Source organism: Mauremys reevesii, linkage group 7 (assembly GCF_016161935.1).
Source record: "Mauremys reevesii isolate NIE-2019 linkage group 7, ASM1616193v1, whole genome shotgun sequence".
NCBI lineage: Eukaryota > Metazoa > Chordata > Testudines > Geoemydidae > Mauremys > Mauremys reevesii.
Genome location: NC_052629.1, coordinates 110,875,252 through 110,888,941, shown reverse-complemented (window position 1 = coordinate 110,888,941; position 13,690 = coordinate 110,875,252). Strand labels below are relative to the sequence as shown.

Here is a 13,690-nt window from a genome sequence, read left to right as displayed (position 1 = left end):
TCCCGTACAGATCCCACCTTTTTTTCTTATCCACTTTCCCACATCCATAAAGGCCCTGAGTACAGTAACCTTCCCACCAACTGAGCCTGAAGGCAGCTCTTGAGGTAGCTGATAAACACTGCTCAAAAGCACCTCAATGCTAGAGTCAAAAGCAATTAATTTTTCCCCTCAATTTTTTTCTTAGATATTTATTTCACAGCCTTTTGGCCACACAACTAAATGCACCTCCCTTCCCCAGAGCAGATCTTGCTGCCTGTACAGTGATCCCAGCTGCAGGGAATGAAGGTAAGAATTATGTTCTTGGTTTTCAAATATGATCATCCTCATAGCAGTGCATGCCATGCATAGAGAAGAGGGCTCTTTTGCTGTCTTTTATCTTATTAAAAGAGATTTACGAACAACTACAAGCCTTTCTAAAATAAAACAGACTATTCTACTTCATTCCTGAGTGTTAACACTATCCAATCATTGTAGTATACAATTCATCTCTGTTAATGGAACTGATAAACTCTGCAAACTTGCATATCCTGTGTCAGATTTTATTTCTTTTAATGCTGAAACAAAACTGCCTGGATCAAATTGATTTTACTGCTATTATATTTATTATGCAGGAAGAGTCAGATCTAGTTTGATGATGATAGAGTTCTTGGTTTGCACAATGCAATGCAGAAACAAAGCTCTTTATTGATGGGAAAAACCATACAAAGAAACTGAACAGAGTTTAATAATGCAAAAAAAATTAAAGGGAGAAACATTTTAACACTTTATAAGTAGATCCATGGATTTCATTAACTGGTGTTCAGGTTTTTCTGGGGTGGGTTTTATTACCTTATTCATTAAAACCTGACCAACAACATACATTAATATAATATGACTCAGTTGTTAGCTGTTCAAAACAGCTATACTAATTAACCCCTTAACTCATACATTCCTCACCCACTGAGCAAAAAATTATCCTGGCATTAAGCAAGAAGATTCCCTTAAAAAAATAAGGGAAAATAAAAGGAGGACAAAAAGGACATGCTGAGTGAATTCTCCATTTCTTAAGCTTTTGTTCCGATGAGTGAATGTGTGTGTGTGTGTTTTTATATATATTTCATAAATTCATGTTTATATTTTATTTATATATTACACCACACATACAGGTTATATTTTGCATACAATATGCCAGCACCAGAAGGGTATGCACTATACGGTTAACCTAGAAATCAAGTAGTATGCATGCAGACTCTATACCCTTCAGATTTTGGGTCGGCCTTGTGGGATTTGACCAGGAACTCTATAACCACTCTAGAAGGTTGGTCAGATTGATATAGCCACTGCAACAACCAGATGGTTCCCATCTCAATACATATTGATCTGCATACTCTGGAACTCAGTTTGGGGTTGAGTTTGGAGACTAGATGCTAACCCTTAATTAATCCTCTGACTATCGCCTCCTGCAAGCAGAGGTAAGGACTAATTTTCTCCTTGAAGAAATTGAAGGACCGAGATGGATTCCATACTTCTCTAAGAGAAAAGCACTGTAGAAAAAGAACCACACTATCACTGGCCAAATACGGCATTATGATTAATTTTTATCCTCTTCTGATTTGCCATCCCCTCAGCTCACCACACAGCTTTCAGGCGGTGGTGTTGAGCAATTGGAGTCTGATCCTGCTCTCATTGAAGTCAGTGGCTCTCATTGACTTCAGCAGGGCAGAACTAAACCATTGCTCCTCTGCCCTGAGGGTGCTTTCATGCAATGTTCTGCAGCTTTGTATTCTGCCAACCCTGCTACTGAGCATGGACAAAGCAAGAGAGACTGGCTTCAGTGCCATCATCAGACCCACGAAAATACAGTTTCTTTGCTTTCCCATTGCCTGGAGATAGATAGGGTCTCCAAAGAGACCAGTCTGGACTGAGCTTCAGTCACCCACGCCAGAAGCAATACCAGTACTGGGAAATAGGAGGAAATCAGTGGTTTGTAATATTATGCTGCAGCCATACCACTGGATGGGCTTTAGATTACCTTTGCTATAGCACCCTATGTACTATCTCAAGGTAGCTCAAGGCAAGGAGTTAGATAACAGAGACCCTATTCTGATTTAAATTATACTTGTGCAAAATTGAAGTCCATGGGGATTGAGTGGATATAAATGAAAGGCCCTGGGAGTGTAATAACTAAGCCAACGGATCAGTAGCTAACACACACAGCAAAACATTCACCCTTTTCTAAGCATCTTGCACAGTCTGCAACCTTGAACTTATTTTTTTTCTTTTAGTCCAATTATAAATCCTAAAGTCCCTTTAGTCCTAGAGAAGAGATTCGCTTTGTAGATCTACAAGTAACTGTTACTGAAATTCATTCTATCAGACATTAATTTACATGTTACCTTGGGGATATGATACAAAAGTGGTTTGTTTTGTTTTCTGATGAATGGATTTAATTATTTTGTTTTTTCCTTTAAAAAAACTATGGATTTTGCTGGGATTCTTCATGGTAAAAGTTCAGCAGAATCACTCCAGGCCAAGTTTCCAGGGCTTATAACTAAAAGAACCCAGAGGATTTACAGAACAGATGCACGTGTATTTTTTTTTTTGTTTGGTAATATTTTTCCTTCTTCGGGTTTCAAAACCTTTAGAAAAATGGTTGGAAAATGTGGGGAGTTCTTAGGCATTTTCTGTCTAGGCCCTAATCCAGCAAAACCCTCGTGTGTGTTTAAAGTTAAACACATGACTAGTTTAGTTGTGGACAAAGTTAGACATCTGCTTGAGGGCCAGATGTGCAGAGGGATTTAGGCACCTAAAGGTGCAGCTAGGCACCTAGTGGGATTTACAAAACAAGCAGGTTAGATGCCTCTCCCACTGAATTTCAAACACATTCAGGTACTGTTGTAAATTCTACTAGGCACCTAACTTCCTCTTTAGGTTCTTGTCACCGTGTCTCAGTGGGTTGCAGCTGAAAAGGTGCCAGATTCAGGACAAACAGATGAGAAATAGGGCAGACTCACCCCAAACGAGTGGTTATTATTCTAATACCAAGCCAGACACAAAAGTATATTTCTGTCTTACCACACTGGTTAACAAGAAGTCCCAAATGTAGTCTCCTTAGGCATCCCAGTCCTTGTTTCACCACCCATACACTAGACTTGATGATCAGCAGTTATTGAAAACCGATTTTATCAAACAAAGAGTTCTTCTGCTATGAAAAGATCAGCCACATAGCCAGGTCAGTATATAATTCCGATCTTACCTAATAATCACGCTGTTGCCAATCTATAAAGGGAAATCATGTCTTACTAAAAGCAGCAAAAAGTCCTGTGGCATCTTATAGACTAACAGACGTTTTGGAGCATGAGCTTTCATGGGTGAATACCCACTTCATCGGATGCATGTAGTGGAAATTTCCAGGGGCAGGTGTGTATATATATGCAGGCAAGAAGCAGGCTAGAGATAACGAGATCAGTTCGTTCAGGGAGGATGAGGCCCTCTTCTAGCAGTTGAGGTGTGAAAACCAAGGGAGGAGAAACTGCTTTTGTAGTTGGCTAGCCATTCAGTCTTTGTTTAATCCTGAGCTGATGGTGTCAAATTTTGCAGATGAACTGAAGCTTAGCAGTTTCTCTTTGAAGTCTGGTCCTGAAGTGTGGGTTTTTTTTTTGTTTTTTGTTTTTTGCTGCAGGATGGCTACGTTAAGGTCTGCTATTGTGTGGCCAGGGAGGTTGAAGTGTTCTCCTACAGTGAACTCCACATGGACTCATCCTGAGGGTAGAAATGACAGTCTGGACCTATACATAGAAGGCTTCCGCCGATGTGCAAAGGCAGAAATTGTGGAAAAACAACATCGCTTGCCTCATAACCTAAGTCGTGCAGAACGCAATGCCATCCACAGCCTCAGAAACCACCCTGACATTATAATCAAAGAGGCTGATAAAGGAGGTGCTGTTGTCATCATGAACAGGTCTGACTACCAAAAGGAGGCCGCCAGACAACTCTCCAATACCAAATTCTACAGGCCGCTTCCCTCAGATCCCACTGAGGAATACACTAAGAAACTGCACCATCTACTCGGGACACTCCCTACACTAACACCGGAACAAATCAACATACCCTTAGAGCCCCGACCAAGGTTATTCTATCTACTACCCAAGATCCACAAACCAGGAAATCCTGGACGCCCCATCATTTTGGGCATTGGCACTCTCACTGAAGGACTGTCTGGATATGTGGACTCTCTACTCAGACCCTATGCCACCAGCACTCCCAGCTATTTCTGTGACACCACTGATTACCTGAGAAAACTACAATGGATTGGTGACCTTCCAGAAAACACCATCCTAGCCACCATGGATGTAGAGGCTCTCTACACAAACATCCCACATACAGATGGAATACAAGCTGTCAGGACCACCATCCCTGATGATGCCACAGCACAACTGGTTGCTGAGCTCTTTGCCTTTATCCTCACACACAAATATTTCAAATTTGATGACAATATATATCTTCAGATCAGTGGCACCACTATGGGCACCCACATGGCCCCACAATATGCCAACATTTTTATGGCCGACCTGGAACAACGCTTCCTCAGCTCCCGTCCAATCACGCCCCTTCTCTACCTATGCTACATTGACATCTTCATCATCTGGACACATGGGAAGGAGACTCTGGAAAAATTCCACCATAATTTCAACAGCTTCCACCCCACCATTAACCTCAGCCTGGACCAATCTACACGGGAGGTTCACTTCCTAGACACCACGGTGCAAATAAGTGATGGTCACATTAACACCACCTTATACCGAAAACCTACCGACCGCTATGCCTTCCTTCATGCCTCCAGCTTCCATCCCGGGCACACCACAGGATCCATTGTTTACAGCCAAGCACTGAGGTACAACCGCATCTGCTCTAACCCCTCAGACAGAGACTAACACCTACAAAATCTCCTCCAAGCATTCTCAAAACTACAATACCCGCACGAATAAGGAAACAGATCAACAGAGCCAGATGTGTACCCAGAAGCCTCCTACTGCAAGACAAACCCAAGAAAGAAACCAACAGGACTCCACTGGCCATCACATACAGTCCCAGCTAAAACCCCTCCAACGCATCATCAGGGACCTACAACCGATCCTGGACAATGATCCCACACTTTCACAGGCCTTGGGTGGCAGGCCAGTCCTCACCCACAGACAACCTGCCAACCTGAAGCATATTCTCACCAGTAACTGCACACCGCACCATAGTAACTCTAACTCAGGAACCAATCCATGCAACAAACCTCGATGCCAACTCTGCCCACATATCTACACCAGCGACACCATCACAGGACCTAACCAGATCAGCCACACCATCACCGGTTCATTCCCCTGCACGTCCACCAATGTAATATATGCCAGCAATGCCCCTCTGCTATGTACACCGGCCAAACTGGACAGTCTCTGCGGAAAAGGATAAATGGACACAAATCAGATATTAGGGATGGCAATATACAAAAACCTGTAGGAGAACACTTCAACCTCCCTGGCCACACAATAGCAGTTCTTAAGGTAGCCATCCTGCAGCAAAAAAAACTTCAGGACCAGACTTCAGAGAGAAACTGCTGAGCTTCAGTTCATCTGCAAATTTGACACCATCAGCTCAGGATTAAACAAAGACTGTGAATGGCTTGTGAACTACAAAACCAGTTTCTCCTCCCTTGGTTTTCACACCTCCAACTGCTAGAAGAGGGCCTCATCCTCCCTGATTGAACTAACCTCGTTATCTCTAGCCTGCTTCTTGCTTGCTTATATATACCTGCCACTGGAGATTTCCACAACATGCATCCGAAGAAGTGGGTATTCACCCACGAAAGCTCATGCTCCAAAACGTCCATTAGTCTATAAGGTGCCACAGGACTCTTCGCTGCTTTTACAGATCCAGACTAACACGGCTACCCCTCTGATACTTGACAACGTCTTACTAATCTATTCGAATTCTTTGAAGGGGTCAACAAACATGTGGACAAGGGGGATCCAGTGGACACAGTGTACTTAGATTTCCAAAAAGCCTTAGACAAGGTCCCTCACCAAAGGCTCTTATGTAAATTAAGTTGTCATGGGATAAGAGGGAAGGTCCTTTCATGGCTTGAGAACTGGTTAAAAGACAGGGAACAAAGGGTAGGAATAAATGGTAAATTCTCAGAATGGAGAGGGGTAACAAGTGGTGTCCCCCAAGGGTCAGTCCTAGGACCACTCCTATTCAACTTATTCATAAATGATCTGAAGAAAGGGTTAAAAAGTGAGGTGGCAAAGTTTGCAGATGATACTAAACTGCTCAAGATAGTTAAGACCAAAGCAGACTGTGAAGAACTTCAAAAAGATCTCACAAAACTAAGTGATTGGGCAACAAAATGGCAAATGAAATTTAATGTGGATAAATGTAAAGTAATGCACATTAGAAGAAATAACTCCAACCATTCATACAATATGATGGGGGGCTAATTTAGCTACAACGAATCAGGAAAAAAATCTTGGCGTCATCGTGGATAGTTCTCTGAAGACGCCCACACAGTGTGCAGCGGTAGTCAAAAATGCAAACAGGATGTTAGGAATCATTAAAAAGGGAATAGAAAATAAGACAGTATCTTATTGTCCTTGTATAAATCCATGGTACGCCCACATCTTGAATACTGTGTACAGATGTGGTTGCTTCATCTCAAAAAAGATATACTGGCACTAGAAAAAGTTCAGAGAAGGGCAACTAAAATGATTAGTGGTTTGGAATGGGTCCCATATGAGGAGAGATTAAAGAGGCTATGACTTTTCAGCTTGGAAAAGAGAAGACTAAGGGGGGATATGATAGAGTTATATAAAATCATGAGTGATGTAGAGAACATAAATAAGGAAAAGTTATTTACGTGTTCCCATAATATAAGAACTAGGGGCCACCAAATGAAATTAATGGGCAGCAGGTTTAAAACAAATAAAAGGAAGTTCTTCTTCACGCAGCGCACAGTCAACTTGTGGAACTCCTTACCTGAGGAGGTTGTGAAGGCTAGGACTATAATAGGGTTTAAAAGTGAACTAGATAAATTCATGGTGGTTAAGTCCATTCATGGTTATTAGCCAGGATGGGTAAGAATGGTGTCCCTGGCCTCTGTTCGTCAGAGGGTGGAGATGGATGGCATGATAGAGATCACTTGATCATTGCCTGTTGGGTTCACTCCCTCTGGGGCACCTGGTGTTGGCCACTGTTGGCAGACAGGATATTGGGCTAGATGGACCTTTTGGTCTGACCCAGTACGACCATTTTTATGTTCTTTAGTATTTAATATTGAACGGTTTATTTACAAGAGAAAAGGAGGAGGAGAGAGTTAAAATGATCAAAGAAATCATACGCTTACAATCATTGCAAAGTTCCTGGATCAGGTTTGTAGCAGTGATGGTACAGACTGTTGGCTTGTAAAGTCTCTGGTAACTTCCAAAAGATCGGAAGGTTCTCAGTCTATTGTCAATATGCTCCTTTTAGTTTAAGTCCAGAGCAGGAAAGAGGCAACATGGAGATGATCTAAGCGTCTTTTATATTCTCTGTTTGAAAAAGAGAACCTCCAGGCACCTGGCTAAACTCTCAGCACAGTTTGTGGAAAATTACAGGCATACGATGGAATCCAGGGTCACTTGAGTAAGTCACATGCCCTTACATGACTTGATGACTCGTAGGAGCATCCATTACCCATATTCTGGCTAAAGCGTCCACAGGAAGGCTCATTGGGCAGGGACAAGCTTCTTCTATGGCCAATTGTGAGAATTAAGTGTTCTTTAATGGGCCACCAACTAGAGTAGTTCATTCACAATGTGCTGGCGAGACTGGATGTAAATTACCTTATGGGTGTTATCCCAGGAGCAAACACATTTGAAATCTAGATCTACAGAGCCAATATTCATAACTTCTGATAGTGATGATACTTAGCAAATCAGAACCTTTCCATTGACACCTTTCATGATATACTTTGTGCAAGATTGTTGCAATTGTCTAACAGTAATGATATAAATGGTCATATCTCAATCATACAGCATCACAGCTCCTAAATCCCTTTGTGAATCTGTCCCCAAGTGCTTTGCTGAATTGGGTCCAACAGTCCATTGATTTCAATGGGACACCTCTGAGTGAGTTACTACTTTGAGTGAGAGTGGCAGAATCCATCCATTCTAAATTGACTTTTAATTATTTTAAAATGAGTTAAAATGAAAATCATGTATAATAATTAGATGAAGCAAATCTTCATTGCTTTTGTTTCAGTCTACGGCTGCCTTGAACAACCATTTTAGGGTTCATAGCACACTGACATTAATAGATACAAGTAAGTCTGTAATCTGATTTTCCTGGAAGCAGTAGAGAGAAAATTGATTCTAAAGATTTCCTCCTCAAGCTAGGAATGAACCAATGCCTGACTGACAGAGCCCATATACTTGCACATCATCTTCACCTTATGGGAAATCATTAGTGTCCACAGATACGAGCTATTGTACACTGAACTTTGGGGAACAATGCACCCCCCCAGGGATCATGCTTCCTTCTTCTCGTCTACCTTATAAAAAAAACAGAACAAACATTCACAATGTTTGGCTGTGGTGTAACTCAGTCACCATATCTACATTGATCACAACAATTACATTAATTTTCCATTTGTTGCTTCTCCAACTGTGCAAACACTGAGTTCTCTCTTTTGACAGAGAATAGCATGGAGTTTTTAAATCTACACTGTGAAAAAGGTTTGTTCTTAATTCAGGGTAGCCTGTGTTCATAGGTGCCAACTCCATGGGTGCTCCAGAGCTGGAGCACCCATGGGGAAAAAAAATTAGCCAGTGCTTAGCATCCACCGGGAATCAGCTACCCCCACCCCAGTGCCTCCCATCTGCTGCTGGCCTTGCTGATCAATTCCTCCCCCCTCCCTCCCACCTGCTGTGATCAGCTGTTCTGCGGCATGCAGGAGGTGCTGGGGTGGGGAAGGAATGGGGATGGAGTCCGCTCAGGGAAGGGAGCGGAACTGGGTGGGAAGAGGGCGGTGGGGGGTGGGAGTGGAGCCTGGGGCGGAGTGGGAAGGGGTGGGAGGGGCTTGGGGAAAGGGGTTGGGTGAGGGCAGGGCTGGGGGCAGAGTGTGGGGATTGAGCACCCCCGGGGCCCACAGGAAGCTGGCACCTGTGCCCAGGTTAACTAACCTGGTTAAAATAGCAGTGAAGACACAGCAACTCGGCTTTTAATTCGGGTCAGCAACTCAAGTTCAATCCCATGCTCCCCTAGAAGCTGTTACTTGATATGCAAACCCTAGATGCCCTGTTTTCACTGCTATTTTGACCAGAGTTAGCTAACGTGGGTTATGGCCACACTTTTGGGGCATAGGCATACCTTCTGATAACTGAACACTATGTAGTGTTATACTTATAAGAAACACATGGGATCTTTGTCGGGGAAAAGGCAATATGCTGTGTTTATTGAAGTTACAACAATTAGCATATGCATTCAATCTCTCTCTCTCACTCTGTTCCGCCAGTCGATGTTATAGTTACCAGTCCAGAGTTCAAATCAATCTAGTGGCCAGCTACATTGATCATGGGTAGGTAGGAGCCAGGTTCTGTTGGTCGTGACACGATGCTCTGGGGAAGTCTTGGCAGGATGAACCCAACATTTCATGGCAAGGCACCCTGTTTATATAATGATTTTTCCTTCATTGGGACCAATGACTTTTGTACCATCATGCTGTAATTAATTGTTTGACGAGTGCTTGTTTTCTTTTCACTCTTTATCTTGTCTCCCAGGGAGTTACCCCATGCTGGTTTTGATCACAGCTACCTTGTCCCCATTGATAGATGCCTGTCTCATCTTTAGAGTCATCCATCTGCCCTTCTCTGCCATTTCAATAGTTTGTCTTCAGTTCCTCTCTAGAACATCTGGTTCGGTGATGACCTTCACACTTATCTTCTAACGCATACATTCCTCATTCACACACAAAACAGAATTGATTTACACAGAACATTTGAACAGGAACATTAAATTGCAATTATTGCATTCTTTTACTTATTTAAAAATGCTAAACCTACAACAAAGTGGTGACTCTAAAAGGTCTCAAGTATCAGAGGGGTAGCTGTGTTAGTCTGGATCATGCATCTGACGAAGTGGGTATTCACCCACGAAAGCTCATGCTCCAATACGTCTGTTAGTCTATAAGGTGCCACAGGACTCTTTGCTGCCTATAAAAGGTCTGTTACTGCTTTGAAATCAGCTCAGACACAGATTCCAGCTGATGGAGCTTTACCAAATGGCCCATCAGGCCATTCCTTTCTGCTATTCAAACAGGGTGGCTGGCAGGATATAATCAGATCATACACCAGTACATTTAATACCTGCTATGTTGTTATTCCCTAACCTTCATTCTAATACAAATATAAAATCCTCCTCCTACAGCAGCACCCAACTCTTTGAACAGTTCCACTGAAGACAGTGGGACGACTCCTGTAGTAAATGCTACTTATCAAGATGAAGGGCATCGGAATCTGACCCATCGTCAAGATAGAACTTCAATAAGCACAACTGGATCTTATTTGTTGATCTTTTCAATCATAAAACCTTTTTTCAGATTCCACAGCTTTAGTTCTTATGGTGCACTAGGGTGACCAGACTGCAAATGTGAAAAATTGGGATGGGGGGGGGGGGTAATAGGAGACTATATAAGAAAAAAACCCCAAAATCAGGACTGACCCTATAAAATCGGGACATCTGGTCACCCTACGGTGCACTGAGTTATAAATACTGTGAATTTCACAGTATCAAGCTGGTTACATCTTCTGTCTTGTTACTTTCTGTGATTACTGTCTTCAGAAAATGCAAAAAATGTCTGTTGGGAAAGTGTTTGAAACCTCAGAGCTCAGTTTAGAGATGCTTTGAAATTGCATGCTACTGCATAATTTAATGCTACCACTTTCAAAAGTGAGATCGTTTTTTCTGAGCAGCAAGAACAAAAGATGTAGGTTAGCTTAGTAATACAATGTGCTGTATGATTGCCACAGGAAAATAACATTGATTTAAATTATGCGTGAAGTTTTAGGGCCTGAAAAAGCCCTCTCAAGTCAGTGGGAGTTTTTCCATTGACTTCACTGGACTTTGGATCAAGCCTTTTGGGGGTGTGTGTGGAGAAAGAGAGAATACGGGAGTAATAGCAAAGTTATTAAGCAGCTTGACATTCCCCCAGGCAATCAGTCTTTGCAGATAGTCTTCTGCTCTTTTTTTTTTTTTTTTTTAAAGTAAATGGCTGTAATTTAAAGATTAAACAACTCAAAATTACAGTCATTTGATCATCATCACAATAAAAATGAGACTAAAAATGTTAATTTTGGGAAATGCTGTTTTATAGTTCACAAAATGGCGGAGCAAGCTGTAAAATTTGAAAGCACTGGGACACTATACCAGAATATGTTAAAAGCTTCAAGTTTGTGAATGGGATGGTAGCTTGTTGCTCAAAATCAGATGTCTCATGTGAGTCCTTTGATTCACAGGCCTTAAATTTGCCAAAATAATTGTGTGTCAGTGCAAGGGCTGGCTCAGGCTTGGGATACCTCATTTGTAGATGGTATAACACTGTCCACCTTGTTTGAGCCTGGGTATAGAGATGTGTGTCATAAATGCTAGGGCATGTGCTTTTTGCTTTAGCAGCATTGCCCCTAGAAAATTATCTCCATTTGTTAATAGTCATGTTCACCACAGGATACTACTGGTAAACTGGGGCGCGAATGTGTGTGTCTATAAATATCATACTTTAGCTACACCTGTTTGAATAATAATCATAATAACCACAATACTTATTTTTGATTAACTTGTTTCATCCATAGATCTCCAAGCACCTTACAAAGAACACAACATCAGATTTTAAATAATGTCACAAATCTAGGGTCAGACTCTGATAATCTTACCTAGGCTGTCATTTTATAAATGGGAAAACTGGCAGAGAGGTGAAGGGACAATAGAGAAGGTGTAATTATCACAAAACCAAGGATTACTAAATCCAGGGCATTCAAAATGAAGGTTACACTTAAAAGAAAACCAAATGTATTACGTTATGGAAATGCACAATTAAGGCACCAAACAACCGTAGCTTTGTCCTGTAGAGACACCACGAGAAGACAAAATATGGCCGGGGGGTGTGGGGGAGACAGAGGAGAGAGGTTTTAAAAAACAGCTTAATCTAATCTGGTACCACAAACACTCAAATGCCCTAATCGCAACTAGATGGTTATTGCACGGTACCGTTACGTGGTAGAGTTAATCTTGTTTATGTGCTTTAGCTGTTTGGTAGGATATCCTCTTTTAGATAGAACCTTAACTCGGAATGTCCTGAATTTATAATGTTTGCTTTTGATATAATCACAACATCACTCTTTTTTGTTTTTTGTTTTTTTTTAAATGTCTGAATCTTTGTGTATGCATGCACCAGTGGCGGCTTCGGGCACCAGTGCTCTAAGTGTGTGCCTGGGGTGGCAAGCTGTGGGGGGCGCCGGGCCGGTCCCTGCGAGGGCGGCAGTCAGGCAGCCTTTGGCAGCGCACCTGCGGGAGGTCAGCCGGTCCCGTGGATTTGGCAGCAATTCAGCAGCGGCTACGCCGAAGGCGTGGGACTGGCGGACCTCCTGCAGGCGTGCCGTCGAAGATGGCCTGACTGCTGTGCTTGGGGCGGCAAAAAAGCTAGAGCCACCCCGGCACGCACACAAAACAAATTAGTTACAACCTCTCTCCCCCACCTCCCTCCACTAGGTCATCTAGTCCATTTTTAAGATGTATTTTGAATGAGAATCAGATCAGTTTTGGACATTTAGGTAGCCCACGGTTTGAGTTTTAAATGAACAATAGGGAATACTTTAGGTGCTCTCAGCTGCACCAGGAACCCCTCAGCACCCCAGGATCAGGGACACAAGTTCTTCCCTTTGCACCTTGTGTTGGCCTCAGTTCCTGTGCAAGAATGAATTCCCTCCTGGGTGTCATTACAGCAACTACTATGTAGTTTTACGTTTGAACCAAACTAGCAATCAAATTACAGCCTGATCTGGCTGCCAATGAAGTTGATAGAAACTCCCTCCCCTGTTGTCTTCAGTGGGAGTTGGGTCAGGCCCTTAGGGTTTGTCTACACAGCATTCAGGAGTGATCCTGGTAGCCTGGGTTGACAGACTTTGGGTTAGTGGGGGCTCATGCTAGCACTCTAATAATACCTGTGTAGACAGCGCTCTGAAGTTGCGGCTCAGGCTCTGAAGCCTAGGGAGGGGAGTTGATGACTTTTAGGGGCACAGCACGGATTTGTTGGGAGGCTCCTTTCTGCACACTGCGGAGCATGTCTACACTGTAATTGGGAGTGTGATTGCAGTAGATGTAGACGTAGCTGAGCTATCTTTGACCAAGTTAGCTCACGTAACAATAGCAGTGAAGCTGTGGCTGCATGGGCTAGTCCAGCTGACCTAGGACCCCGGGTGCATGTTTCAGGAGCCTTGCTGTGGCTTCACTGCTAATATTACTCAAGTTAGCTTTGATCTGGCTCAGGGATAACCAATTATTTTTTGTCAAGTTCCAAATTTCTTGGTTGAGGTATTGTCAAGGTCCAGACTCCAGAGAAAATTAATACAAAACCAGTAACAATACTGATAATTAAATAAAAAGATGTCACGGTGCATTCCAAAGCATCTGGCGGTCC

General features: G+C 42.7%; 1 protein-coding gene across 8 annotated transcripts in view; it reads left to right on the top strand.

Annotated features, from left to right (window-relative positions):
* The window catches only part of GRM7 (glutamate metabotropic receptor 7), a 1,280,044-nt gene that overhangs the window by 22,692 nt on the left and 1,243,662 nt on the right, over positions 1 to 13,690 (top strand). For 2 of the 8 annotated variants that reach the window (XM_039481471.1, XM_039481468.1), the window contains 2 exons: positions 11 to 104; positions 185 to 285. The exons of 4 other annotated variants lie outside the window; for them this stretch is intronic. The gene's annotated coding sequence lies outside the window, so the exon portion shown is untranslated. The remainder of the gene's footprint in view (positions 1 to 10; positions 105 to 184; positions 286 to 13,690) is intronic. 2 more of the 8 variants (XM_039481469.1, XM_039481470.1) reach the window with 1 other exon arrangement.